At 41.0% G+C, this 25,350-nt stretch overlaps 1 pseudogene; it reads right to left on the bottom strand.

The window, feature by feature from the left end:
• Positions 1 to 22,210, bottom strand: part of LOC129624812 (ubiquitin carboxyl-terminal hydrolase 10-like) — a 29,752-nt pseudogene extending 7,542 nt beyond the window's left edge.
• Between the last annotated feature and the right edge of the window lie 3,140 nt (positions 22,211 to 25,350).

The raw sequence follows: 25,350 nt of genomic DNA, 5'->3' as shown, positions 1-25,350 counted from the left end.
GGGATTCCTGCCCACAGTAGTAGATATAATGGACTTCTGAGTTAAATTCACCCATTCCAGTCCATTTTAGTTCGCTGATTCCTAGAATGTCGACATTCACTCTTGCCATCTCCTGTTTAACCACTTCCGATTAGCCTTGATTCATGGACCTAACAATCAAGGTCCCTATGCAATATTGCTCTTTACAGCATTGGACCTTGCTTCTATCATCAGTCACATCCACAACTGGGTAGTGTTTTTGCTTTGGCTCCATCCCTTCATTCTTTCTGGAGTTATTTCTCCACTGATCTCCAGTAGCATATTGGGCACCTACCATCCCAGGGAGTTCCCCTTTCAGTATCCTATCATTTTGCCCTTTCACACTGTTCATGGGGTTCTCAAGGCAAGAATACTGAAGTGGTTTGCCATTCCCTTCTCCAGTGGACCACATTCTGTCAGACCTCTCCATCATGACCCACCTGTCTTGGGTGGCCCCACACGGCATGGCTTAGTTTCATTGAGTTAGACAAGGCTGTTGTCCTAGTGTGATTAGATTGACTAGTTTTCTGTGATTATGGTTTCAGTGTGTCTGCGCTCTGATGCCCTCTTGCAACACCTACTGTCTTACTTGGGTTTCTCTGACCTTGGACGTGGGGTATCTCTTCACGGCTGCTCCAGCAAAGTGTGGCCACTCCTCCTTACTTTGGACGAGGGGTATCTCCTCACCGCGGCCCCTCCTGACCTTGAATGTGGAGTAGCTCCTCTAGGCCCTCCTGCGCCCGTGCAGCCACAGCTCCTTGGACCTGGGGTTGCTCCTCTCCGCCGCCGCCCCTGGCCTTGGGTGGGGGGTGGCTCCTCTTGGCTGCTCCTGCGCTGTCGCAGCCTGGCACTCTCGGCCGCTGCCCCTGATCTGGGACGTGTGGTAGCTCGTCTTGGCCGCTGTCCCTCGGGAATGGGGTCCTCCCAGCTTCTTCCCATGACCTCGGATGTGGGGTAGCTCCTCTCGCCCGCTCTTGTGAAGAAAGCTGAGCGCCGAAGAATTGACACTTTTGAACTGTGGTGTTGAAGAAGACTCTTGAGAGTCCCTTGGACTGCAAGGAGATCCAACCAGTCCATTCTGAAGGAAATCAGCCCTGGGATTTCTTTGGAGGGAATGATGCTGAAGCTGAAACTCCAGTACAACCAGTCCATTCTGAAGGAGATCAGCCCTGGGATTTCTTTGAAGGGAATGATGCTAAAACTGAAACTCCAATACTTTGGCCACCTCATGCAAAGAGCTGACTCATTGGAAAAGACTCTGATGCTGGGAGGGATTGGGGGCAGGAGGAGAAGGGGACAACAGAGGATGAGATGGCTGGATGGCATCACTGACTCCATGGATGTGAATCTGAGTGAACTCCGGGAGTTGGTGATGGACAGGGAGGCCTGGCGTGCTGTGATTCATGGGGTCGCAAAGAGTCGGACACGACTGAGCAACTGAACTGAACTAAACAGAATATTTATGCCATTCTGCATATGCATTACAAATTCCTTACCCATTTGTCTGTTGATGGACATCTAGGTTGCTTCCATGTCCTAGCTATTGTAAACAGTGATGCAATGAATATTGTGTCTCTTTTAATTCTGGTTTCCTTGGTGTGTGTGCCCAGAAGTGGGATTGCTGTGTTGTATGACAGTTGTATTTAAGTTTTTAAAGGAATGTTCACACTATTCTCCAGAGTGGCTGTACCAGTATGCATTCCCACCAACAAAAAGGTTCCCCTTTCTCTACACCTTCTCCAGAGTTTACTGTTTGCAGACTTTTTGATGGCAGCCATTCTGACCGACATGAGATGATAAATTATTGTGGTTCTGATTTGTATTTCTTTAATAATGAGTGATGTTGAGCATCTTTATATGTGTTTATTATAAAGGCTCATTTCTATAAACATGTTCTATGTAATCTACTCTACTTATAATTCCAAATTGGTAACTGTTTTTGATTTGTAACAGTCTCTTTCAAATATTTCTATTTCAAATTATTTACTAGGATCAGGTAGAAAGCTTCCATATGGATGAGTTTTAATTAAAATACCCGTGTGCCATGCACCAGAAAAGCATATTTTAAAAAGTGCAAACTGACTATCACAATGAAAAAAATTCCCTCTTTCTGGTGGCTAGAAACAGGACTAAGATGAAGCATGATTCTAAAACCAGCAATGTTTTTCATAAATCATGAGATTATCATTAACAACATTCTTATTAAAAATACCACTATGATGTTCTTGTTTGTAGTGTGTAAGGGCTGCATCAGCAGGGTTAGTTTTGTGGTGTGAAGTGCTTAGTGTTCCATTTGTCCTGCAGGGTCTTCTATGACAAACATGCTTCATCCATCCAACAACCAAAGTCAGCCATATGCAAATGTGGGCAACAATGATGATTTTCTACATATGTTTCTGGATATTAATAGATAAATGTTATATTTATTTCCTTTAATCTATTGTTGGTTACCTTTAGCTCTTTTTTCATCTCCTCTACAACAAAAACATATACTATAAATTACTATTAATTTGGGGCATTTTCTTAGTAAATTCTTTGTCTTCTCTAATGTTAAAAGGCAATAGTAGCACTTAACCTTTGGCTTAATAAATATGATTCAATCGAGTTAAACTGCTGTTCTCCCAGAACTTAAAAAGTAAAATACCAATATAAATATGTGGTAATTATCACCAGAACTGTTCATTTTTAACTATTAAATTTAAACAAAGAGCAATTGCTGTTTGTTCATGCAAAACAAACAGTGCCTGCTTAAGATCTTTTTGATTAATTTGTCTCTCTGTGTGCAGATCCAAGAGAAAGCATCGCCTTGGCCTCAGCACACACATCTATGAAATGGAAAAAGCTTTGCTGTCCCAGTCAATGGTTAGGATTTTCCCAAAGCAGGGGTTTAGTGGTAAACAGTGGAGTGGGGGGAAGTCCAAATCCTGGTGAACAGGCCAACATACCCAGGGTCTGGCAAATGCAGCCTAGTTCTAGGACCGACATCAGGAAAAAAGGAGGTGCTTTGCTATTGGTCTTCCCTAGTGACTCAGTTGGTAAAGAATCTGCCTGCAATGCAGGAGACCTGGGTCAGGAAGATCCTCTGGAAAAGGAAATGGCAACCCACTCTGGTACTCCTGCCTGGAGAATTCCATGGACAGAGGAGGCTGGCAGGCTATGGTCCATGGGATCACAAAGAGTCAGACACGACTGTAAGACTAACTTTTACTTTTTGCTATTGGGGGAAGGCAGCTGAATAGGTGAGAAGAGGAACTTATAAGATATCAGACCGGATCATTCTAGAAACTGTATCCAAAGCATGTATAATGAGAAAGAGGAAACTTCATAACCCAGAACTCCTGGCAGAGGCACTGCTGTGAGTACCAGGGCAGACTGGAGTGTGCTCAGCACATCGGGTCCCCTGGGAGGACACCAGGTGGTGAAAAGGCAGAGGGGCCCAGACAGTGACGGCTGCATGGAGACCCTCGTGTTTCCAGACCCTCCCAGCATGAAGTAAAAATCCACAGACCATCACAGCCTATTTCATTTGGTTGGATTTCTTGTAGAAACTGGTGTAAAGGGAGAGATGGATGTTAAACCTTCTGAGAGGGTTAGAGGCTGTGGGGAACCAAAGGGAGGGTCCAGATAGGCACTGGCCTGTGGGTAGGAATTCCCACTATCTGAGAGGGAGGAAGCCCTGGCTGACCCCTTGGTTACATGAAAGAGATGAAGCAGGTACTATCTGCTATAACTCATGTTACCAGTGTCAGCACTCAAGAGAGGGCAGGCTGGGTCCAGTCTCCTGGAGCAGGTCTGGCGGGAGTGAGGTAACAGACAGATCCCGGTGCTGGTGGGAGACCCTGTATGGGGACCCAGGGCTCTGACCAGGGTGAGTCAAACTGAGCATGTGAGTGGGTATCCATGTGTGGGAGGTGTTGACCAGGACATAGGAATCTTAGAAACCCAAGCAGAATAAGCCAGCTGGGCAGCTTTACCTGCAGTTACTTAGAGGGTTCTCCTAAAGGATTCACAGGCTCATTGACCAACTCTGTCTCTGGCTTAAATATTTCACATTCTACTGATTCTTTGGATGAAAAAACTGATATGCAGGTTCAATATCATCTTATTTAATTTTGAAGCACTGCAGAGACATGAGGAGTCATCAAGACCATCTTGAAAGAGCCTAAGACAGAAACAGGAATTGACATCACATCAATATGGAAATGGACAGAGCGTGATGTCTGATTGGAGGGCATCACAGTGAGCAGGGGGCTACTCTTGGTTGCAGTGTTTGGGCTTCTCATCGTGGTGACTTCTCTTGTTGTGGAGCATGGGCTCTAGTCACATGGGTTTCAGTAGTTGTGGCCTGCAGGCTCAGTAGTTGTGGCTCCCAGGACATAGAGCACAGGCTCAATAGTTGTGGTACACAGGCTTAGTTGCTCTGCAACCTGTGGAATTCTCCTGGACCAAGGATCGGACCCATGTCCCTTGCATTGGCAGGCAAACGCCTATCCAATGCACAACCAGGCAAGCCCAAGAACAGATACGTTTTGAGAGCAGTTTAGAGCACAGTCATACATAACTCCCAACCCTGATCTAAAAAGAGCTTGTGTCATGGTATCGAGGAAGGGGCACTGTATTGGTTATTTACTGCTGCATAACAAAGTATGACAAAATTATTGACTTAAAAATATTTATTATTTCACAGTTTGTATGGATCAGAAACTTGGACATGGCTTACTTAATTGAGGCCTCTGTTTCAAGGTTTGCAATCAAGGTATCAGCTGGGCTGCAGAACTCTCAAGGCTCAGCTGGTGAATATCCAGTTCCATATTCACTCAGTTGATATTGACAAGATTCAGTTTCTTGTGGACTGTTGGCCAGAGGAAGCCCTCAATTTCTTGCAATGTGGGCCTCTTCCTAGGGCAACTGACAACATGGTGTCTAGCATCTATCAGAATGAGGAAGAGGGAGCAAGAGGAGACAAGCAAATCAGAAATTGGAGTCTTTTATAACCTAGCCTTGGAAGTGGCATTCCATCATTTGCTAGCACATGTCACAGGTCCAGCCCACTCTCAAGAGTCCAGCCCACCCTCACACACACATAGGTGGAGAGTTGGGGATCAGTTTATAAGCTGTTTAGCACAAGCAGTAAAACACAGAACAATGAGCTCCATTAAAAATCTTTCAGTCTGGGGAAACATCAAAGGTGGATTCTGAAGTTGTAGGCAAAAGGGAGCATGAAAGCCTGGGTAAAAGGAGATTCCTTCTGTTTAGGCATCAACAGTGAGGGAATGAGAACATATTCCAGAAGGTGGCAAAGTAGAAACACTGGTGGGATTTCTCAAGAAACATGTGAGACATCTGTTGGGCAAAGAATTATAAGATTAAAATCCACTTTTCTGTTAATGGTTCATTAATCAGAATTCTTTTGCATCTTGAAAATCTAGGGGGTTAGAAGTCACAGCTGGATGCAGGCTCTCTCCACAAGGATCTTATATACAGCTTCTGAGAGTTCCCAACTCTCATCCTCCTGTTTAATAATCCCCCAATATTTCTGTCTGTAACGTACACCCAAGCCACAAAAGGACTGGTTGTCCTAACTTCTGTTACATGCCCATTACACAGCACCATCACTTTGCCGACAAAGGTCTGTACAGTCAAAGTTATGGTTTTTCCAGTAGTCATGCATGGATGTGAGAGTTGAACCATAAAGAAGGCTGAAGTGAAGTGAAATGAAAGTAGCTCAGTTATGTTTGATTCTTTGTGACCCCATGGACAATTATAGAGTCCATGGAATTCTCCAGGCCAGAATACTGGAGTGGGTAGCCATTCCCTTCTCCAGGGGATCTTTCCAACCCAGGGATCGAACCCAGGTCTCCCGCATTGCAGGCGGATTCTTTACCAGCTGAGCCTCAAGGGAAGCCCAAGAATACTGGAGTGGGTAGGCTATCCCCTCTCCAGCAGATCTTCCCAACTCAGTAATCAATCAGGGTCTCCTGCATCGAAGGCGGATTTTTAAGAACTAGGCTGAGCACCGAAGAACTGATGCTTTTGAACTGTGGTGTTGGAGAAGACCCTTGAGAGTCCCTTGGACTGCAAGGTGATCAAACCAGTCTATCCTAAAGGAAATCAATCCTGAATATCCATTGGAAGGACAGATGCTGAAGCTGAAGCTCCAATATTTCGGTCACCTGTTGTGAAGAGCTGACTCATTAGAAAAGACCCTGTTGCAGCAAAAGATTGAAGGCAAGAAGAGACAGGGACAACAGAGGATACGATGGCATCACCAACTCAATGGACATGAGTTTGAGCAAGCTCTGGGAGATGGTGATGAACAGGGAAGCCTGGAGTGCTACAATCCATGTGGTCACAAAGAGTCGGACAGGACTGAGTGACTGAACCGTTACAACAACAGCAGAGCCAATCATTGTGTCCAGTAGGGTGCAGTGTCATGACTGGCCTACCTGGAGACTCATCTTACTTGTAGAACTAAAGGCTGAGGGTACTGCTTGCAGTCATTCATACAGTCCCCCAGATATTTCCACTTTCCTTCCAAGCACACAGTAGGGTTGCAATTCTCTTTCATTGGGATAACTCATGGCCATGTGACTTTGACCAATGAAAGGGAGCAGAAGGGATGGATGTCACTTTAAAAAATAACATTCTTATTGAGATGTAATTCACAAACCATAAAATACACTCTCTTAAATTGTACAGTTCAGTGGTTTTCAGTATATTCACAGAGTTGTTCACTTATCTCCTCCATCTGGTTCTGGGAAGTTTTCATCACTCCAAAGTGAAACCTAGTTCAGCAGCAGTTGCTCTATCACCAGCCCCTGTCCAATGCTAATTTATTTTCTGTCTCTACAGACTTGCCTATTCCGGATGCTTCATACAATGTGTGGCCTTTCATGACTGGCTTCTTTCAATGAACATAATGATTCCAAGGTCATCCCAGTTGTAGTAGAATCAGTATTTCACTCCTTTCTATGGTTGAGTAATATTTCAGTGTATGGATTTACTGCATTCTGTTTATCCATTCATTCACTGATGGACATTTTGGTTGTCTCCACTGTTAGCTGTCATGAATAATGCCGCTATGAACATTTGTTTACAGGTTTTTGTTCTTTTCATTTCTTTTGCATATATACTCAGGAGTGAGATTGCTGGGTAATGTGGTAACTCTATGTTTATCTTTTTGAGGAACTGCTAAGCTGTTTTCTAAAGCAGCTGAACTATTTTACATTCCCACCAGCAGGGTATAAGTGTTTCAGTTTCTCCACCAACACTTATAATTTTCTGTCTTTTAAATTTATCTATCCTTGTGCGCACCTTGTTGCTATTTTGGTTTGCATTTCTTTAATGACTAAAGACGTTGAATGTCTTTTCATGTGCTTGTTGGTCATTTATACATTTCTTTGGAGAAATGTCTTTTTAAATCATTTGCCCATTTTTAACTGGATTGTCTTTTTATTGTTGAGTGTTGAGTTCTTTATATATTCTGGATACAGGCCCCTTGTCAGACATACTGTCTGCATATATGTTCTCACATTGCTTCGTTGTCTTTTCACTTTCTTGAAGATCAAAGTTTTTCATTTTAATGAAGTCTAATTTTATTTATTTTTTTCTTTTGTGTCATAAAGAAGGAAACATTTTTGTTAGTGTCATACATACCTGAGATCATGAAAATTTAATCCCATTTTAAGAGTCTTATAATTTTAGCTTTTGATTTAATTTTGCATGTTACTTTTACATTTTTATTTTATATTTTACATTTAGTTTACATTTAGGTCTATGATCCATTTTGGATTAATTTTTCTATACAATATGAGGTAGTTATTCAACTTTATTCTTTTTTATGTGAGTATGTAATTATCTCAACACCATGTTAAAAAGACCATTTTTCTTTTTTTTTTTAATTTTATTTTATTTTTAAACTTTACAATATTGTATTGGTTTTGCCAAATATCGAAATGAATCCGCCACAGGTATTCACGTGTTCCCCATACCATTCGTCCCAGTGCACCAGTCCCAAGCATCCAGTATTGTGCATCGAACCTGGACTGGTGACTCGTTTCATACATGATAGTATACATGTTTCAATGCCATTCTCCCAAATCGTCCCACCCTCTCCCTCTCTCACAGAGTCCATAAGACTGTTCTATACATCAGTGTCTCTTTTGCTGTCTCATATACAGGATTATCATTACCATCTTTCTAAATTCCATATATATGTGTTAATATACTGTATTGGTGTTTTTCTTTCTGGCTTACTTCACTCTGTATAATAGGCTCCAGTTTCATCCATCTCATTAGAACTGATTCAAATGAATTCTTTTTAATGGCTGAATAATACTCCATTGTGTATATGTACCATAGCTTTCTTATCCATTCATCTGCTGATGGACATCTAGATTGCTTTCATGTCCTGGCTATTATAAACAATGTTGCGATGAACATTGGGGTACATGTGATAAAAATACCATTTTTCAAATTGATAATAAGTGTGAAGATTTAATTTTGGGTTCTCAATTCAGTTTTATTGATGTTTAGCCTTCTGCTAGTAAATATGTGTACTTCCTTAGTAAGTTTTTCAAAGAATAATTTTTAATTTAATAATTTTAATAAATAATTTATTTATTTGTTTTTGGTTGCACTGGGTCTCTGCTGTGTTGCACAGTCTTTCTTTAGTTACAGGGAGGGGGCTACCCTTTGTGTGTTGCGCTGGCTTCTCACTGCAGTGGCTTCTCTCCTTGGAGCACAGGCTCTAGGTGTGAGGGCTTCAGTAGTTGCAGCGTGCAAGCTCAGCGGTTGTGGCACACCAGCTTGGTTTTCCCACAGCATGGGGAATCTTCCTGGCCAGGGACTGAGCCCATGTTCCCTGCATTGGCAGGTTGATTCTACCCACTGTGCCACCAGGAAACTTAGCAAGTTTGAAATCAGTACACATTTGCCACACTTTATTTCTCTGCTTCTTTATTGCTCCAGATAAGGGCTAAATAGTAGCCTGAGTTCCAGAGGAAGGAGAATGTGGAGAAAAGCTTGGAACCAAGGCACTCCGGACATGGTGTGAGTGAGAATTTAACTTTTGCTTGAATTTACTAATATCCAGGATTATGTGAAGGCCTGTTCTGAAAAATTCAACACTAAAATTGACACTCCACATAGAGGGAGGGTGAAGACCCCAGAAAAGTCTGAAGAAAGAAAATGAGGAAGCATGCTGGTTAAGCAAAACTTCAGCTATAGTTTTACACCCCAAAGGCTATGAACTTGAAATAAGTGTATTTTATATTTTTTTATGTAACCTGGGAAAATCTCAGTTATCTTACCAATATTAACACTAAAAACTGATTACTATGTCCTGGGTACTGGGGTAATAGGGACTCGGTGTGTAATATGGCATTTCTACCCTCAGGATCTTACATTCTAATCGGGAAGTTTGAATGTATACAAGGAATACAAAGAACCATACAAGCTATGTAATAAGTGATGGTGGAGAGATTTAAGAGAAAATCTAGGATGGTTAAGAAAGATTTCATTGTGTTATGATTTAAGTTGTTCCTGCAGGGAAAAGAAGGATTTAGACCATCAAGAAGGAAGGTGTATAAAAAGTGAGCAGAAGGGCATACAAAGTAGTGCCAACTTACTTGGGAGACAATTAATAAATATATCAGTTTACCTGGAAAAAGAAAATCTTTTGAGAAGTAATCGGAAGAAGAGTTTGGAGGCAAAATTGAAGAGTCTGTGAATGATGAGTCTAAGTTTTATTCTGAGGTAGCGGGAAAGCACAAAAACATTTTTGGAAGAAAAATTACGTTTTTGTGAAATTAATGTTATGGCACTGACATTAGAAACAGAAAAGGTACGTCTACTTCATCACCTCTGAAATGACTGTAGACCAAGGCCACTCTTTAATGTATCGAGTAAATTCATCATTACAGTCTTGCAGAGGTTTGGAAGTGTTAGTTGCTTAACTATTGTTGTCTAAGCCAGAAATATTTCAGGCTACTGTAACAGATTGCCATAAACTGAAATTTTGGAATTGGAGTCTCTCAGTCATGACATCACCAGATGGTCAACACTGAAATCAGGTTGATTATATTCTTTGCAGCCAAAGATGGAGAAGCTCTATATAGTCAGCAAAAACAAGACTAGGAGCTGACTGTGGCTCAGATCATGAACTCCTTATTGCCAAATTCAGACTTAAATGGAAGAAAGTAGGGAAAACCACTAGACCATTCAGGTATGACCTAAATCAAATCCCTTATGATTATACAGGGGAAGTGAGAAATAGATTTAAGGGACTAGATCTGACAGACAGAGTGCCTGATGGACTATGGATGGAGTTTCATGACATTATACAGGAGACAGGGCTCAAGACCATCCCCATAAAAAAGAAATGCAAAAAAGCAAAATGGCTGTCTGGGGAGGCCTTACAAATAGCTGTGAAGAGAAGAGAAGTGAAAAGCAAAGGAGAAAAGGAAAGATATAAGCATCTGAATGCAGAGTTCCAAAGAATAGCAAGGAGAGATAAGAAAGCCTTCCTCAGCTATCAATGTAGAGGAAAATAGATCAAAATAGAGGAAAACAACAGAATGGGAAAGACTAGAGATCTCATCAAGAAAATTAGAGATACCAAGGGAATATTTCATGCAAAGATGGGCTTGATAAAGGACAGAAATGGTATGGACCTAACAGAAGCAGAAGATATTAAGAAGAGGTGGCAAGAATACACAGAAGAACTGTACAAAAAAGATCTTCATGACCCAGATAATGACAATGGTGTGATCACTCAGCTAGAGCCAGACATCCTGGAATGTGAAGTCAAGTGGGCCTTAGAAAGCATCACTATGAACAAAGCTAGTGGAGGTGATGGAATTCCAGTTGAGCTATTCCAAATCCTGAAAGATGATGCTGTGAAAGTGCTGCACTCAATATGCCAGCAAATCTGGAAACTCAGCAGTGGCCACAGGACTGGAAATGGTCAGTTTTCATTCCAATCCCAAAGAAAGGCAATGCCAAAGAACGCTCAAACTACTGCACAATTGCACTCATCTCACACGCTAGTAAAGTAATGCTCAAAATTCTCCAAGCCAGGCTTCAGCAATACGTAAACCGTGAACTTCCAGATGTTCAGCCTGGATTTAGAAAAGGCAGAGGAACCAGAGATCAAATTGCCAACATCTGCTGGATCATGGAAAAAGCAAGAGAGTTCCAGAAAAACATCTATTTCTGCTTTATTGACTATGCCAAAGCCTTTGACTGTGTGGCTCACAATCAACTGTGGAAAATTCTGAAAGAGATGGGAATACCAGACCACCTGACCTGCCTCTTGAGAAACCTCTATGCAGGTCAGGAAGCAACAGTCAGAACTGGACATGGAACAAACAGACTGGTTCCAAATAGGAAAAGGAGTACATCAAGGCTGTATATTGTCACCCTGCTTATTTAACTTATATGCAGAGTACATCATTAGAAACGCTGGACTGGAAGAAGCACAAGCTGGAATCAAGATTGCCAGGAGAAATATCAATAACCTCAGGTATGCAGATGACACCACCCTTATGGCAGAAAGTGAAGAGGAACTAAAAAGCCTCTTGATGAAAGTGAAAGAGGAGAGTGAAAAAGTTGGCTTAAAGCTCAACATTCAGAAAACGAAGATTGTGGCATCTGGTCCCATCACTTTATGGGAAATAGATGGGGAAACAGTGGAAACAGTGTCAGACTTTATTTTTTTGGGCTCCAAAATCACTGCAGATGGTGATTGCAGCCATGAAATTAAAAGACGCTTCCTCCTTGGAAGGAAAGTTATGACCAACCTAGATAGCATATTCAAAAGCAGAGACATTACTTTGCCCACAAACGTCGGTCTAGTCAAGGCTATGGTTTTTCCAGTGCTCATGTACAGATGTGAGAGTTGGACTGTGAAGAAAGCTGAGCACCGAAGAATTGATGCTTTTGAACTGTGGTTTGGAGAAGACTCTTGAGAGTCCCTTGGACTGCAAGGAGATCCAATCAGTCCATCCTAAAGGAGATCAGTCCTGGGTGTTCATTGGAAGGACTGATGCTGAAGCTGAACTCCAATACTATGGCTGCCTCATGCGAAGAGTTGACTCATTGGAAAAGACCCTGATGCTGGGAGGGATTGGGGGCAGGAGGAGAAGGGGACGACAGAGTATGAGATGGCTGGATGGCATCACCGACTCGATGGACATGAGTTTGGGTGAACTCCGGGAGTTGGTGAAGTACAGGGAGTCCTGGCGTGAACTGAACTGAACTCTTATGACCCTGTGGATTGTAGCCTACCATGCACCTCCATCCATAGGATTTTCCTGGCAAGACTACTGGAGTGGGCTGCCATTTCCCTCTTCAGCGGATCTCTCCAACCCAGGGATCGAACCCGGCTCTCCTGCATTGCAGACAGGCACTTTACCATTTGAGCCACCAGGGAAGCCCATAGACTGGGTAGCTAATAAACAACAGAAACTGATTTCTCACTGTCCTAGAGGCTGGGTAGTTCAAGATCAGGGTGCCAGGAGATTCAGTGCCTGATGAGAGCTCAGATCCTGGTTCATAGATGATGCCTTCTCATTGTGTTCCCACATGGCAGAAGCAGAGAGAAGGGGTCTGGAGCCTTTTTTATGAGGATACTAATCTCATTATGAAGGTTTCATCCTCATGGCCTAATCACTTCCTAGAGGCTCCAACTTCAAATACCATCACATTGGAATTAGGATCCAACATAAGAATTTTGTAGCAAAACAAACTTTCTGTCCATAGTGATTACTGTCTAATAAAGAAATTTTCTATATTGGATAGTATAGTCCAGTGCCTGAATGATAATATGTATCAAAATGGTTTTAAAAAGTACATGCAGTGTGTGAGGCTTTAAATTTTTGGATCCATCAGGCCTTGCAACTGATTCTAGAGACAAATAGTAAACTTTAATAGTGAAGGAAATCAAAGACTCAACCATCTTACTGTGGCATTTCTGAGCCATTTTGAGTGAGAATTGGCAAATATTTTCCCAACTGTCAAGTCTAAGAAACATGCAGATTCTGTGTAAGTGAATACAGCAGTGAACCTGTGTCTCTGTTAAAGATAAATAAAATAAGCTGATTTTAAATTTCTAAAGGGAACTTAAACCACCTGCTAAGTTGTAGAATTTAATTTGCAGGATGAAAACTTGGCAATGTGACACTTCTTTCATAGCTTATTTTCTGTTTTAATGGAAATGTTCACAATGCTTTGGTTCCATCTGTTAGAGAGAGTGAAAACAACTAACCGCTTTTCAAACAACAACAACAAAAAATACAGCTTTCCAGAAAACTATATCTAGTGCTACCAAAATGTAGAGTTATTTGTAAATTTTAAACTTCTGCCTCACTTCTAAAAAATGTTGTAATTCCATTGCATCTTGGACTGAACATATAAATAATTTATGCAAAAATTTTAAATTTAAATTATTCCCCCACACTCCAAATGCAAACAAATGCTTTCAAAGTTATTGTGACCATGAATCTTATTGCAGCAGACTTCAGATTTTCATTATAACAATTTGTAAGCAAATATTTGGTTATTTTTATAAGCCACAAATCTGGCTGGGGGAGAAAATGATATGTAATAAATAAAAACTGTGCATACCACAAAGTATGTTTGTTGTTACATTTCCAGATTGGAGATAACAATAAGCTATAATACAACAGCCTCCCTACTTTATTGATTAAATTTCCATAGCTTTTTTCCTCAGAGTAGATCAAAGTTTTATAACATTTCAACAGGAGTTACTTCTCAGTCGTAACTCCAACATTTACCATTGTGTTGGCATGTGGTAGGCAAAAAGTACACGTTGGTTGAGTCAAAGACATGCAACAGTTGTCAATGGTATATCAAGGAAAGGCAATGAGGGTGAGACACAGAGTGGAGAACAAAATGGAAGGAAAAGAAAAGAAGCAGAGTGTCCCCCAGTCTCTGTCCCATGGAATCACCTCAGACTTTGGCTTCGGGTTTTTTTTTTTTTTTTTAATTTTAACTTTGAAATGCTCCCTGTTGTGCCAGGTGGAGGACTAAGGTTGAGAATGACCCATTGGCGACAGGGTATGGGGGTGTGCATCCATTAGATCTGTTATACTTGCAAAAATGTAGAGTTATGAAAGTCTCATTTTGTGAGTCAGTCTTGCATTTGATTCAAGATGTCCTGGTTTTGTTTCAGTTCAGTACGTGTTGAGAATTAGTCTCACTGAATACTAGTTTTAGATATTTGAGCTTAAGCCTAGGCACTATAAAAGTAAAGACTCTGAGACCCATGAAGTTGAATAACCAGCTAATTATCCACTGAACAGGAAATATATTTTATTAATGTAAACTAAGGAACTATTTACTTTAGAACATCCCAAATTCTATATAATTTTAAAGTTCAAATAAAAAGAAAATAAACAATAAATTTACTCTTTGACGGAGTCATTTCCTAATGATAACAAAAGTTATGTCTCATTGCCAAGAGGTAAATACTTCGTAGTGATGTCTAGGCTTGAGGACTAGGTTCTAATCACTTAATGCTTGGAAACATTTTACAATCTGCTTGATCTCAAACATCGTCCTCTGAAAAATGGGTATAATAATTATCCTATCTGGTTCATAGAATTCTGATAGGATGAAGATAAAAATAAGAGCATGGGTCAAATTGTGAGCATGGGTCAAAGTTCTTTGTCAACTGTACATGCTGTTAAACGTATCTTTGGCACTGTAGTGGCAGTGGTGTTAGTTCCAACACTCTGAACCTTTCCATAGGAATCAACTGCAGGGAAATCTCACTCATTGAAACTCTTGATCAGAAAAATAAATGTATACAAAATTGACCAAAAGATACTATGGAAAAAAGATAAAAGTGATTCTTGATATAAGAACAGAATGCTTTACAAAAATAATGCCACAGAATAGTTGATACTTGGTAGTAAGCACTTCATGGTGAATATTTTTTAATGGTAAAAGAAATAATTATTTCTGTGAAATAAACCACAAAGAAATTGATAGCTTACAGTGAACGATGTTGGATCTGTGATCTCAGAAGAAGATTTGGCTTTGGGACCAGGGGCCAGGCTTGATCACTCAAGAGCTTTTGTGTAGCAGAGTTTTATTAAAGTGAACAAGAGAAAGAGAAAGCTTCTGATGTAAGCATCAGAAGGGGGATGGAGAGTGCCCCCTTCGGTAATCTTAGCAAGGGAGTTACATATTTTTTCAATTGGTTATTACAGTAAATCAAAAGAATGTCTCAAGGTTGTAAAAGTCTTACCAGACCCACTCCCACAATATACATTTTAAGATAACAGGATTAATCAGAAGGGTCTTAAGAAGGAGAAATATTTCCTCAAGCAGGATACATAGTTGTTATATAATCCTTAGTATAGAGTTTAAGATGAGTTGTTTTGTTGTGTAATCATCAGTCCTGGGCTTAAAGAAAAAAAACATTTTATGTGATTAAGATGAAGGAATGTAGAAACAAAGTTTGTCCTTTTCTCCTTCTCGAGAGTCCCAGACCCCTTTCTCCTCCTCGGGGACCCCAGATTTCTTATCAACCTACTTAAGAACTGACTCTATCAAAATGAACTTAGTTAAGTACAAAGATCTTGAGCTCACCTCCATCCATGAGTACATCAAAATTACAACTATTTATAGAGCAACTGTGTGATCAGATTGGCTAGTTTTCTGTGATTATGGTTTCAGTGTGTCTGACCTCTGATGCCTTCTTGCAACACCTACCATCTTACTTGGGTTTCTCTTCCCTTGGACGTGGGGTATCTCTTCACGGCTGCTCCAGCAAAGGGCAGCCGTTGCTCCTCACCTTGGATGAGGGGTATCCCCTCACAGCCGCGCCTCCTGACCTTGAATGTGGAGTAGCTCCTCTTGGCCCTCCCCGCCCAGCTGCCGCTCCTTGGACGTGGGGTTGCTCTTCTCGGCCACTGCCCCTGAACTCAGACGTGGGGTAGCTCCTCTTGGCTGCTCCTGTTCTGCAGCCTGGCACTTTTGGTCACTGCCCCTGACCTTGGGCGAGGGGTAGCTGTTCTCGGCCACACTTCTGCGTGGTCCGTTGCAGCTGGTGGCCCATAATCACAGAAAACTAGCCAATCTGATCACACAGACTACAGCCTTGTCTAACTCAATGAAACTAAGCCACGCCATGTGGGGCCACCCAAGATGGGAGGGTCATGGTGGAGAGGTCTGACAGAATGTGGTCCACTGGAGGAGGGAATGGCAAACCACTTCAGTATTCTTGCCTTGAGAACCCCATGAACAGTACGAAAAGGCAAAATGATAGGAAACTGAAAGGGGAACTCCCCGGGATGGTAGGTGCCCAGTATGTTACTGGAGATCAGTGGAGAAATAACTCCAGAAAGAATGAAGGGATGGAGCCAAAGCAAAAACAATATCCAGTTGTAGATGTGACTGGTGATAGAAGCAAGGTCCAATGCTGTAAAGAGCAATATTGCATAGGAACCTGAAATGTCAGGTCCATGAATCAAGGCAAACAGGAAGTGGTCAAGCAGGACACAGCAAGAGTGAACATTGACATTCTAGGAATCAGCAAACTAAAATTAAAATGGACTGGAATGGGTGAATTTAACTCAGATGACCATTATATCTACTACTGTGGGTAAGAATCCCTTGGAAGAAATGGAGTAGCCATAATGGTCAACCAAAGAGTCTGAAATTCAGTACTTGGATGCAATCTCAAAAACGACAGAATGATCTCTATTCATTTCCAAGGCAAACCATTCAATATCACAGTAATCCAAGTCTATGCCCCAATCAGTAACGCTGAAGAAACTGAAGTTGAATGGTTCTATGAAGACCTCCAAGACCTTTTAGAACTAACACCCAAAAAGATGTCCTTTTCATTACGGGGGACTGGAATGCAAAAGTAGAAGTCAAGAAACACCTGGAGTAACAGGAAAATTTGGCCTTGGAGTATGGAATGAAATAGGGCAAAGGCTAATAGAGTTTTGCCAAGAGAACACAGTGGTCATAACAAATACTCTCTTCCAACAACATAGAAAAGACTCTACACATGGGCATCACCAGCTGGTCAATGCCGAAATCAGATTGATTATAGTCTTTGCAGCCAAAGATGGAGAAGCTCTATACAGTCAGCAAAAACAAGACCGGGAGCTGACTGTGGATCAGACCATGAACTCCTTATTGCCAAATTCAGACTGAAATTGAGGAAAGTAGGGAAAACCACTAGACCACTCAGGTATGGCCTAAATCAAATCCCTTATGATTATACAGTGGAAGTGAGAAATAGATTTAAGGGACTAGATCTGATAGATAGAGTGCCTGATGAGCTATGGAATGAGGTTCGTGACATTGTACAGGAGACAGGGATCAAGACCATCCCCACGGAAAAGAAATGCAAAAAAGCAAAATGGCTGTCTGGGGAGGCCTTACAAATAGCTGTGAAAAGAAGAGACGAGCAAAGCAAAGGAGAAAAGGAAAGATATAAGCATCTGAATGCAGAGTTCCAAAGAATAGCAAGGAGAGATAAGAAAGCCTTCCTCAGCTATCAATGTAGAGGAAAATAGATCAAAATAGAGGAAAACAACAGAATGGGAAAGACTAGAGATCTCGTCAAGAAAATTAGAGATACCAAGGGAATATTTCATGCAAAGATGGGCACAATAAAGGAAAAAATGGTAAGAACCTAACAAAAGCAGAAGATATTAAGAAGAGGTGGCAAGAATACACAGAAGAACTGTACAAAATAGATCTTCACGACCCAGATAATCACGATGGTGTGATCACTCAGCTAGAGCCAGACATCCTGGAATGTGAAGTCAAGTGGGCCTTAGAAAGCATCACTATGAACAAAGCTAGTGGAGGTGATGGAATTCCAGTTGAGCTATTCCAAATCCTGAAAGATGATGCTGTGAAAGTGCTGCACTCAATATGCCAGCAAATCTGGAAACTCAGCAGTGGCCACAGGACTGGAAATGGTCAGTTTTCACTACAATCCCAAAGAAAGGCAATGCCAAAGAATGCTCAAACTACCACACAATTGCACTCATCTCACACGCTAGTAAAGTAATGCTCAAAATTCTCCAAGCCAGGCTTCAGCAATACGTGAACCATGAACTTTCAGATGTTCAAACTGGTTTTAGAAAAGGCAGAGGAACCAGAGATCAAATTGCCAACATCCGCTGGATCATTGAGAGTTCCAGGAAGGCATCTATTTCGGCTCTATTGCTCTATTGCCAAAGCCTTTGACTGTGTGGATCACAATAAACTGTGGAAAATTCTGAAAGAGATGGGAATACCAGACCACCTGACCTGCCTCTTGAGAAACCTCTATGCAGGTCAGGAAGCAACAGTTAGAACTGGACATGGAACAAACAGACTGGTTCCAAATAGGAAAAGGAGTATGTCAAGGCTGTATATTGTCACCCTGCTTATTTAGCTTATATGCAGAGTACATCATGAGAAACGCTGGGCTGGAAGGAGCACAAGCTGGAATCAAGATTGCCGGGAGAAATATCAATAACCTCAGATGTGCAGGTGACACCATCCTTATGGCAGAAAGTGAAGAGGAATTAAAAAGCCTCTTGATGAAAGTGAAAGAGGAGAGTGAAAAGTTTGGCTTAAAGCTCATCAGTCAGGAAACTAAGATCGTGGCATCTGGTCCCATCACCTCATGGGAAATAGATGGGGAAACAGTGGAAACAATGTCAGACTTTATTTTCTTTTGGCTCCAAAATCAATGCAGATGGTGATTGCAGCCATGGAATTAAAAGATAGTTACTCCTTGGAAGGAAAGTTATGACCAGCCTAGATAACATATTGAAAAGCAGAGACATTACTTTGCCCACAAAGGTCTGTCTAGTCAAGGCTATTGTTTTCCCAGTGGTCATGTATGGATGTGAGAGTTGTACTGTGAAGAAAGCTGAGCGCTGAATAATTGATGTTTTTGAACTGTGGTGTTGGAGAAGACTTTTGAGAGTCCCTTGGACTGCAAGGAGATCCAATCAGTCCATCCTAAAGGAGATCAGTCCTGGGTGTTCATTGGAAGGACTGATGCTGAAGCTGAACTCCAATACTATGGCTGCCTCATGCAAAGAGTTGACTCATTGGAAAAGACCCTGATGGTGGAAGGGATTGGGGGCAGGAGGAGAAGGGGACAACAGAGGACGAGATGGCTGGATGGCATCATCGACTGGATGGACATGAGCTTGAGTGAACTCCAGGAGTTGGTGATGGACAGGGAGGCCTGGCGTGCTGTGATTCATGGGGTCACAAAGTGTCGGACACGACTGAGTGACTGAACTGAAATGAACTGATAGAGCAACTATTGATGAGAAAGATGGAAATCTATCAGAAAAGATATTCAACCAAAGATATAAAGAAGGAATCATAATGGGACACACAGGAAGGGTGGAAATGCAGTATGTGTACCGTGATTTAAAAATTGGTCCAGCTGCGTCTGACGTTTTGCGACCCCATGAACTGTAGCTTACCAGTTTCCTCTGTCCGTGGGATTCTCTAGGCAAGAATACTGGAGTGGGTAGCCATTTCTTTCTCCAGGGGATCTTCCAGATGCAGGGATCAAAGCTATGTCTGTTATATCTCCTGCATTGGCAGGTGGGTTCTTTACCATGTGCATTACCTGGGAAGCTCATCACACTACAGTCAGCATCTATACTCCTAAGAGGGCAACCCACAATGAAAGGATAATTACAATTGCAGAGGATCTCCCAAAGGAAAACTGGGTCCAAGTTCCACATGAGATTCTCCAGTCTGGGGGTCCTGAGCCAGGAAAATGATCCCCCAGAACATTTAGCTTTGATGGGCAGGAGAGCTTACTTTCAGGAGAGCCATAGGTTGTTGGAAATAGAGACTTCACTCTTAATAGGTACACACAAATCCTTGAGTGCTCTGGGAGCCAGAGTAGAAGCATTAGTGGCTTGAAAGGGTCAGATACCTGCTAATCTTTCACAGTCTCCCATAGATGCAGGAAGGAAAGGGAGCTAACCTAGGGAACAGTTGTTGGAGGCAGCCATTTTGAGAGCTTGTTCACCACAGAGACCCTGGTGGTGGCAAGGGCCATTTTGGAATCCTCCCTCTAGCTTAGGAGCACTGGGGCCCAGCCCCTCCCAGCAGCTTCTTGGCACAAGCACTGTAAATGCTTCAGGTCAGGCAAATTGCTGGGTGGAGACAGTGCCAACTACACGAGGCAGGGTGCCCTAAGACTCTCTAAGCTCACGACCACCCCAGAACACCACACTGCCCACCACAGCGGCCAGGATCTGACTACACACGCAACAGCATGAACGAGTCTGGAATATTATGCTTAATGAGATAATTCATACAGAGAAACATGAATAGCCTATGTTATCACATATATGTGGAATTTGAAAAATAAAACAAAAGGATTAATATCTCAAAATAGAAACCGATTCACAGATACAAGGAACAAAGCAGTGGTTACCACTGGGAGAGAGAAGGGAGAGGATCAAGATGTGAGAAGAGGATTAAGAGGATAAAGCTATTATGTGCGAAACATAAGCCACAAGGATATATTGTACAGGACAGGGAACACAGCTAATATTTTATAATAACTTTAAATGGAGTATAATCTATAAAAATTGTGACTCACTGTGCTGTACACTTAAAACTTATACAATATCTTAAGTCAACTATAATAACAGAGAAACCACGAAGGAGCACTATATGTGAGTATTTTTAAGGTAAACGAAAAAATGCAGGATGATATGGCAGTGCTTTAAAAAAAGAAAATAGAACAAGCAATTTAAAATAAAAAAGGTAATAAGTAATAAAAAATATCCAATGGATCACTGAAGAAATAAAAGAAGAAATCAATAAATATATAGAGACAAATGACAATGAAAACACGATGACCCAAAACCTATGGGACACAGGAAAAGCATTTCTAAGAGGGACGTTTATAGTAATACAATCTTACCTCAGGAAATAAGAAAAATCTCAAGTAGACAACCTAACCCTACACCTAAAGTAACTAGAGAAAGAAGAACAAACAAAACCAAAATTAGTAGAAGAAAAGAATTCATAAAGAACAGAAGAAATAAATATAGATAAAACACACACGCACACACACACAAAACAATAGCAAAGATCATTAAAACTAAAAGCTGGTTCTTTGAACATTTAGTTGCTTCCATGTCCTCAGTTCAGTTCAGTCACTCAGTCATGTCCGAATCTTTGGGACTCCACGAATTGCAGCAAGCCAGGCCTCCCTGTCCATCACCAACTCCCAGAGTTCACTCAAACTCACGTCCATCAAGTCGGTGATGCCATCCAGCCATCTCATCCTCTGTCATCCCCTTCCCATCCCGCCTTCAATCTTTCTCAGCATCAGGACCTTTTCAAATAAATCAGTTCTTTGCATCAGGTGGCCAAAGGATTGGAGTTTCAGCTTCAACATCAGTCCTTCCAATGAACATTCAGGACTGATTTCCTTTGGTATGGACTGGTTGGATCTGCTTGCAGGCCAGCAGACTCTCAAAAGTCTTCTCCAATACCACAGTTCAAAAGCATCAATTCTTCGGTGCTCAGCTTTCTTCACAGTCCAACTCTCACATCCATACATGACCACTGGAAAAACCATAGCCTTGACTAGATGGACCATTGTGGGCAAAGTAATGTCTCTGCTTTTTAATATGCTATCTAGGTTGGTTATAGCTTTTCTTTCAAGGAGCAATTGTCTTTTAATTTTATGACTGCAGTCACCATCTGTAGTGATTTTGGAGCCCCCTAAAATAAAGTCTGTCACTGTTTCCACTGTTTCCCCATCTATTTCCCATGAAGTGATGGGACCAGATGCCACCATTTTAGTTTTCTGAATGTGAACTTTAAGCCAAATTTTTCACTCTCCTCTTTCACTTTCACAAGAGGCTCCTTAGTTCCTCTTCACTTTCTACCATAAGGATGGTGTCATCTTCATATCTGAGGTTACTGATATTTCTCCTGGCAATCTTGATTCCAGCTTGTCCTTCATCCAACCCAGCATTTCTCATGATATACTCTGCATATAAGTTAAATAAGCAGGGTGACAATATACAGCCTTGACGTACTCCTTTCCCTATTTGGAATCAGTCTGTTGTTCCATGTCCAGTTCTAACTATTGCTTCCTTACCTGCATACAGATTTCTAAAGAAGCAGATCGGTGGTCTGGTATTCCCATCGCTAGCACAATTTTCCAGTTTGTGGTGATCCACAAAGTCAAAGGTTTTGGCATAGTCGATAAAGCAGAAATAGATGTTTTTCTGGAACTCTCTTGCTTTTTGGATGATCCAATGGATGTTGAAATTAGATCTCTGGTTCTTCTGCCTTTTCTAAAACCAGCTTAAATGTCTGGAAGTTCACAGTTCATGTACTGTTGAAGCCCAGCTTGGAGAATTTTGAGGATTACTTTACCAGCGTGTGAGATGAGTGCAACTGTATGGTAGTTTTAATATTCCTTGGCATTGCCTTTCTTTGGGATTGGAATGAAAACTGACTTTTTCCAGTCCTGTGGACACTGCTAAGTTTTCCTAATTTGCTGGCATATTGAGTGAAGCCCTTTGACAGCATCATCTTTTAGGATTTGAAATAGCTCAACTGGAATTCCATCACCTCCACTAGCTTTATTCTTAGTGATGCTTTCTAAGGCTGACTTGACTTCATATTCCAAGATGTCTGGTTCTAGGTGAGTGATCACATTATCGTGGTTATCTAGATTATGAAGATTTTTCATACAGTTCTTCTGTGTATTCTTGCCACCTCTTCTTAATATCTTCTTTTCTGTTAGGTCCATACAGTTTTTGTCCTTTATCGAGCCCACCTTTGCATGAAATGTTCCCTTGTTACTTCTAATTTTCTTGAAGAGATCTCTAGTCTTTCCCATTCTGTTGTTTTCCTCTATTTCTTTGCATTGGTCACTGAGGAAGGCTTTCTTATCTTTCCTTGCTATTCTTTGGCACTCTGCATTCAAATGGGTATATCTTTCCGTTTCTCCTTTCACTTCTCTTCTTTTCACAGCTATTTGTAAGGCCTCCTCAGACAACCATTTTGCCTTTTTGCATTTCTTTTTCTTGGGAATGGTCTTGATCACAGCCTTTGGTACAATGTCACAAACCCCCATCTATAGCTCTTCAGTCTATCAGATCTAAGCCCATTAATCTATTTGTCACTTCCAATGTATAATCATAAGAGATTTGATTTAGGTCATACCTAAATGCCCTAGTGGTTTTCCCTACTTTGTTCAATTTAAGTCTGAATTTGACATTAAGGAGTTCATGATCTGAGCCACAGTCAACTCCTGATGTTGTTTTTGCTGACTGTATAGAGCTTCTCCATCTTTGGCTGCAAAGAATATAATCAATCTAATTTCGGTGTTGACTATCTGGTGATGTCCATGAGTAGAGTCTTCTCTTGTGTTGTTGGAAGAGGGTGTTTGTGATCACCAGTGCGTTCTCTTGGCAAAACTCTATTAGCCTTTGCCCTGCTTCATTCTGTACTCCAAGGCCAAATTTGCTTGTTACTCCAGGTGTTTCTTGACTTCCTACTTTTGCATTCCAGTCCCCTATAATGAAAAGGACATATTTTTGGGGTGTTAGTTCTAGCAGGTCTCGTAGGTCTTCATAGAACCATTCAGTTTCAGCTTCTTCAGAATTACTGGTCGGGGCATAGACTTGGATTACTGTGATATTGAATGGTTTGCCTGGGAAATGAACAGAGATCATTCTGTCATTTTTCAGATTGCATCCAAGTACTGCATTGTAGACTCTTTTGTTGACTATGATGGCTAATCCGTTTTTTCTAAGGGGTTCTTGCCCACAGTAGTAGATACAATGGCCATCTGAGTTAAATTCACCCATTCCAGTCCATTTTAGTTTGCTGATTCTTAAAATGTCAACATTCACTCTTGTCATCTCCTGTTTGACCACTTCCAATTTGCTTTGGTTCATGGACTTAACATTCCAGGTTCCTATTCAATATTGCTCTTTACAGCATAGAATCTTGCTTCTATCATCAGTCCCATGCACAACTGTGTGTTGGTTAAGGTTTGGCTCTGCCTCTTCATTCTTTCTGGAGTTATTTCTCCACTGACGTCCAGAAGCATAAGGGGCACCTACCAACGTGGGGAGTTCATCTTTGTGTCCTATCTTTTTGCCTTTTCATACCATTCATGGGGTTCTCAAGGCAAGAATACTGACATGGTTTGTCATTTCCTTCTCCAGTGGACACGTTTTGCTTCCACGTCCTAGTTATTGTAAATAGTGTTGCAATGAATATCGAGGTGCATGTCCCTTTTGAATTATGGTTTTCTCAAGGTATAAGCCCAGTAGTAGATTTACTGGGTCATGTAGTAGCTCTATTTTTAATTTTTGAAGGAACCTCCATGCTATTGTCCATAATGGCTGCATCTGTTTACATTCCCATTAACAATGAGATAGAGGGAGTGGAAGGGAAATCCTAGAAAGGGAGTGTGTGTGTATATATATATATATATATATATATATATATATATGTATATATATATATACACACATACATATACAAACAGCCAATTCACTTCATTGTACAGCAGAAACCAACTCAGTGTTGTAAAGTAACTACAATCCAATTTTTAAAAAAAAATAAAACTGATTCTTTGAAAAGATAGACAAATTTGATAAACCTTTAGCCAGACTTAACAAGGAAGAAAAGGGAAAGGGTTTAAACCAATAAAATTAGAAATAAAAAAGAGAAGTGACAACAAACACCACAGAAATAAAAGGATCATAAAAGACTACTATAAAGCAACTATGTGCCAATTAAATGGACAATCTAGAATAGATAAATTCTTAGAAAGCTAAAACCTTTCAAAACTGAATCAGGAAGAAATAGAAAAAAATGAATAGACTAATCACAAGCACTGAAATTGAAACTGTGATTTAAAAATGCCCACAAACAAAAGTCTAGGACCATATGACTTCACAGGTAAATTCTATCAAATGTTTAGAAAAGAACTAACACCTATCCTTCTCAAACTCTTCTTAAAAATTACAGAGGAAAAAATACTCCTAAGGTCATTCTACAAGGCCACCATCACCAAAACCAAACAAAGATGACTCAAAAAAGTGAAAATTATAGGCCAATATCACTGATGAACATAGACAAAAAATTCTCAATAAAATACTAGAAAATAAAATTCAACAACATATTAAAAGGATTCTACACCATGATTGAGTGGGATTTATCTCAAGAATACAAAGATTTTTCAGTCTATACAAGTCAACCTTTGTAGTATGCCACATCGACAAATTTAAGAACAAAAGCCATATGGTCATCTCAATAGAT

The sequence above is a fragment of the Bubalus kerabau genome, chromosome 12 (assembly GCF_029407905.1).
Source record: "Bubalus kerabau isolate K-KA32 ecotype Philippines breed swamp buffalo chromosome 12, PCC_UOA_SB_1v2, whole genome shotgun sequence".
Taxonomy (NCBI): Eukaryota; Metazoa; Chordata; class Mammalia; order Artiodactyla; family Bovidae; genus Bubalus; species Bubalus kerabau.
The sequence above is the reverse complement of the archived record's forward strand: the minus strand, read 5'-3'. Positions and strand labels throughout refer to the sequence as shown.